This window comes from Thermobia domestica, chromosome 3 (genome assembly GCF_964235325.1).
Source record: "Thermobia domestica chromosome 3, izTheDome1.hap1.1, whole genome shotgun sequence".
NCBI lineage: Eukaryota > Metazoa > Arthropoda > Insecta > Zygentoma > Lepismatidae > Thermobia > Thermobia domestica.
This window is the reverse complement of record NC_137456.1, coordinates 275,772,271-275,778,270: the sequence shown is the minus strand read 5'-3', so window position 1 is coordinate 275,778,270 and position 6,000 is coordinate 275,772,271.

Genomic DNA, 6,000 nt, shown 5'->3' with positions numbered 1-6,000 from the left:
TGCTGCTATTTTATTGTTCGTTATCATCTTTGAGCTTTAAGACAATTAACAAGTTATGTAACTTTGTTACAGGTATTAGAGAATGGGGAAGTATAAAAGAAAAACAGAACGGAAGCTTGTATTTACCCAAGAACTATTGGAAGAGGCACGTCAAAGAATAGAACAAGGAGAGTCGAAGAGAAAAGTCGCGAGAGATGTTGGCACTAAGGAAAGCACTTTAAGGAAGAGATTGAAAGCTGTAAGTTGAAACTGAAAATACTTGATAACATCTCTGAAGAGTAACTTATATACGAGGGTAAATCTAAAGTTATCCGTACTTTCATTTCTTTAACGCAATATAAAATAGCACTTTTCCCATCGGTCCTCAATTTTTCATATCTCATTGGTTGCACATCCATAGGTGCATCACTTCCTACACGCCTATAGCATAACTACAAGGGTACCACGTTGCAGCATGAGAGCGCAGAAGCCAGTGTCGCCAACGTAAAGAAAATTATGGCGAAAGTTCGGATATTTTTAGTTTTACGCTCGTAAATGTCAATGTTAACATCCCTTATTATCTACCTATATAAGTATAGTATAAAATACGAACTCTCGACCTTATTTTAAACATTCTATGATCAGTAAAATGTATTTCAACTAAACGTTGATAAGACATACAACAAACCTCGGAGAAAAACGTTTGGGAGGCCAGTTCTCACATCGAAACGGGAAGAAAGTTCCTCTGACAAGTTTTTGAAATGTGCATAATTATATCCTAAAGATACCTTGTAACGCTTTTATTAATGTTCACACCACTGCTCTGATTGATTTAAGTATTTATGATGTTTTGAAGACTAATTTGATTCTGTCTTAAGGTAAGTTGTTGTGATCCAAGCATTACAGCAAATCGTGATCAAATTGTAGGCTACAAGGGTTTCGCTGGAGACGGAGTCAGATGTCTCGGAAGCGCCATAAACACTCGTCCCTTGGCAATAGTGGTTAAATGCCCACGAGTGTATTTTAAGTTTATTACACCAGTGATATATTACAGAGAACAATCGTAAGGATAATATACCTTAAAGTATATTAGATGATACAGAATAATGCTTTCAAAATTTGTGAGTATTAATAATTTCAAATAGCACACTCACAATGTTACATGCCTATACGTTGTATAAAACTTGTTTAAAAAAAAACAGTTATAACTACTAAGGGTAAATTAAATTATAAGCTTTGAATATCAGGCATCATTCAACTATTGTAATATTTAGAGCCAATTACAATTATGTTCAGTTTCTATAGAAGTACGGTTTTCATAAGATAAAAGTACAAGACAAGTTAGTTAAGATTAATTGCTTATATTCTGTGTTTCCATCTTTGTTCTTCCTCTGTTTAGGTTTGCATTAAACGTAATTCAGTTTCTGTTCTGTGTCGTTTCAGGGTACTATTCCGGATTCCTTGGGAAGATTCCGCAATGTGTTTGATATGGAAATGGAGAAAGAATTAGCGTCGTATATTCGACAAATGGATGAAAGGTTTTATGGCTTAACTCACAGGCAACTCATAGATTTAGCTTATGAATTCGCGGAAATAAATGGTATTCATTCCAGATTTAATGCAACTAAGAAGAGAGTAGGAAAAGACTGGCTGCTGAGTTTCTGTAAGAGGCAAAATCTATCCTTACGAACACCGAAACAATGTAGTACTGCCCGAGCTGTTGGATTCAACGAAGTCCAATGCATAAGGTTCTTTCCCAATCTAGAGAAAAGCTACAAAAACTCAAAGTTTCCACCAGACAGAATTTTTAATGTAGATGAGACGGGTATTTCGACTGTTTCTAACAAATTACCTAAAGTATATTCGGGGAAGGGTAAACGCCATGTGAGCAAAGATACATCTGCAGAGCGTGGTGAACTAGTGACATCCGTATGCTGTGTTAGTGCTTCGGGTATATATATCCCTCCTGGGTTAATATTTCCCCGTAAAAGAATGAAACCGGAATTGTTCTTTGGCGCCCCGATTGGAACTTTACAAATGGTGTCTGATAAAGGGCAAATGCCAAGTGAGTTGTTTATAACGTGGCTCGAACATTTTACTAACTACGTCAAGCCATCGCCAGACGACCCAGTTCTCCTCATTTTAGATAATCATGTATCTCATTGTTCTCTTGGTGCAGTACTGTTTTGTCGAGCTCATTATATTACTCTTCTATCGATTCCACCTCACGCGAGTCATAAAATGCAGCCACTGGACAAAGGATTTTTCAGCTCATTGAAGAATGCTTATGAGCAAGAAGTTCACAAGTGGCTAACATCTAATCCTGGAAAAGTAGTTACAGTAATGCAAGTTGCCAGGCTTTTCAACGCTGCGTATACAGGAGTGGCGAATGTTCAGAAAGCAGAAAATGCCTTCTCAGCAACTGGCACCTACCCTTTCAATCTTGATATATTTTCCGATGAAGACTTCGCCCCATCAGAGATAACAAAAATTACAGTCACGGATGATGATAACGCTAGTAAGTGCGAGAATGTTCTACCTGTTCAGACTACAGATAAACATACCAATATGACTGACGAAGTAATTCAATCATCGTCTCAGACCAGCAAGCATTGTTCTGCATCGTCAAATTCTCCACAGCCCTCAACGTCTGGCAATGCTAACAGCTCTTTAAAGTCCATTTGCACAAAAGTGTCTCTACGTCAAAGTATCTTCGATGTAAGTCCATTACCAAGAGCTTCGATCACTAAGAAACGAAAATCTAGAGGGAAACAGTCTGAAATATTATCATCATCACCGTACAAGAACAAATTCCTGCAGAAGATAACAGAAAACAAAGCGAACACTACCAAGAAAAAGAAAGATTTAGAAAAAGCAAGGTCAAAGCCCAACAAGACTACAGAGGAAGAACAACTAGCAGTTCCAGGACCATCCTCAACCCAAGAGGACGAATTAAATGAAGCTGAAATAACTTTTTGTATGGGATGTGGTGAATCATTTGATGATGACTGGGTTCAGTGTGGACAGTGCAAAGCATGGTGGCACGACGCTTGTTCGGGATACGAAGGACAGGGATCGTTCGTTTGTGATTATTGTTAATGCGCACTCTTACACATATGTTTGCGCACTCTTAGACTCCTAGCAGTCTAAGAGTACGCATTTTACTTGTTTTGTTTAATTTGTTTTTTCTCAAACACACTATGTACCTTGGGTCTAGAAGTTGTATCGTTTTGTTGTCCAAGGATCAATGTTTCCATTCATGTATGAAACTTTCTTTTAGTTCTCAATATAATGTAGCTAGAACGAAATTAAGCTTATGTGCGTACTCTTACCCCCCTCTCCCTTACTTGTGATATACTTTGAAGGTGATGTCTTTGGTGTTCATACTTACTTTGGGTTAAGCCTAACCTGTCTTGCAGCAGTTATTGCACCTTCCGATGAAGAAGTATTGCAACACGTATTTCTGAGATCGGTGCAAGTACGCTTTTTACAGGGTTGACAAAAGGATTATACGCCTTTTGGAGGGTTAAAACCTGTATTTTTGTTCTAATCGCATCTCATCCCATTTGTTGCTAGCGGGATTCGATTATCACCTGTACCTTTGTATACGCCTCCATCACTTTTGTAGGGCCGTTGGCCCGATGCACAGGCTACCACCCGTGGTCCGCCAGCCTAGGGATCAGCGCAGGCGCACTAGGCGGGAATCTGAGAACTCGGATCAAACTGTTGACAAGCGCCCCCGTTCTGGGTCTGCTCCAGAGACAGCCAATCTTGCCGACGATGAACAGGATCTGATTATGGACACGCAACCATCTGTTAGTAAACCAACCGCTCCTCCTCAGCCATCGACTACTCCGATCTACAATTTTCTTCTCACTAATTTTGACACCAAATTCAAAAACTCGAAACATATTTTCCAACAACTTGTCAAATACGTTCCACCCCTGGAAATAGCCGAAATTCGCTTCACGAACAATGGCGTCATACTGAAATCAACAAATCCAGATTTTCATCGCCATGTACGTAACAAGGCCTCCTTCGAAATTTTTGGCAAAAACGCAAACATTTCTATTCTGCAACCAAAACGTCAGGCCAAGTTCCACCACCAAGGAAACCACCATTATTATCTGTGGTCATCAAGGGTGTCGATCCCGAGATAACTGACACTGAGGTCGAAGAGGAGCTTACAGCTGAAGGGTTCAGCATTCAAAAATGCATTCGAATCCGCAATAATACAGGCGCTACCTACTTAGTTCGAGTTCTGACCAGCGAACAACAGGCCATTGATCACTTGCTACAGCATGGAGCCTTCATTTTCAAACGCCGTCATAAGGTAGAGCCTTCTCGTACACCTCCGCCACTCCCGATTCGTTGTGAAAAGTGCCAAGTGTATAATCAACATCTGACAGCTAACTGTCCTAACAATTCTAAGTGCGGCTACTGTGGTCAAACTCACCTCACTAAAGATTGTCCGAATGGAACAGCACCGCCACAATGTAATACCTGTAACGAAAAGCACCCTACTTACAGCTATAAGTGCAAAGCCAAACCTCCAGCGGAGCCTACGAAACCGGAACTAGTTGTGCCTTTACGCACTCCCGATGCTCCAGTGCCCCCACATAATTCTCTACGTGAACCAGTTACTGTTGAGGATATGATTCGCTTTTTCAGTCTCACGCTTCAAAATATCCATCCGTTCTTGCGAGCCCACATAGTCGCTCAAGTCATTCATGCTACCAAAGTGTTATATCACCTCGATGTCAAGGCGACTTATTCCGGTCAGACTGTCCATTTTCAAATCAATCCCGTCACAACCCAAGTTTAATCTCTTTTCATCATGGATAGGAGTTTTCTTATAACGTTGCTCTACCTAAATATCCAGTCGTTATGTACCAGGAAAGATCTTCTCACTGCTCTTTTACGTGAACATCAGGTACATTTCTATTGAATGAGACTTTCCTGACACCGAAGCACTCTGTCTATTTTCCAGGTTATGATTTCACCCGCCACGATGGCCCTCCAGGGCAACGAGCAAACGGCGGAACGGCTATAGGGACCCAACATAAACTACCAAGTCGCATCATTACTTATAACTTTTCCGAACCTCTTCCGGAACATAATATCGTTACTATTTACTTTAAAGCCAGACCAATCACTGTAGCTACCATATATATTCGTCTCCATCTTCGCATACCAACTTGCTTCTTCACTTACCTGGATACTACCTTCCGCTATTATATTATCCTGGCTGATATCAACTACCACAGCAGAAGTGATGCTGAGAAACGTGCATTTTCTAATTTTATCAACTCGCATACGAATAGCGAAATTTGCGCTATACCTAGAGCAACCCGTCCATCTTCAAATACCACTCCTGATGTGGTCATTGCGTCTTCTAGTATCATGCCCTATCTCGAGATCACTGTTCTTGATTCAATAGGTAGTGACCATGATCCTATCAAAGTAGACTTACAGTTTCCTACCGCCAAGAAACCACAACCGGAAGTTCTTTGTACCCAGCCAAATTTTGACCGAGCTAATTGGATAGAGTACCGGAGGGACTTAACGGATACGCTAGCTGGTGTTCCACTTCCAAACGATATCCCATCATTTGACGCTACGCTAAGCCAACTCACTACGAGCATTCAAACCGCCAGTGCACTCTCCATTCCTGTTACCACCAGAAATCTCTACAGGCCTAAATTACCCCCTCAGTACCTCTCATTGATTTCCTTAGCCGGGACTGCATACAAGGAGTACCTACGCACTCGTGATGCTGTCACCCTACGTCTCCATCGCCAATATCTTCGAATGGTGCAAAATTACATCCGCGCGTATAAGAAACGTAACTGGATCAGAACTGTCAACACTTTAGCCACAGAAAGTCATCCAACACGTTACTGGAAACATTTCAACCGTCTTATTGGGAAAACCAGTGCACCTCACTATCCGCTAGTTGAGAACAATACTGCCTTGACCACAGATACAGAGAAAGCTAATGCTTTTGCCCGGATTCTTCAA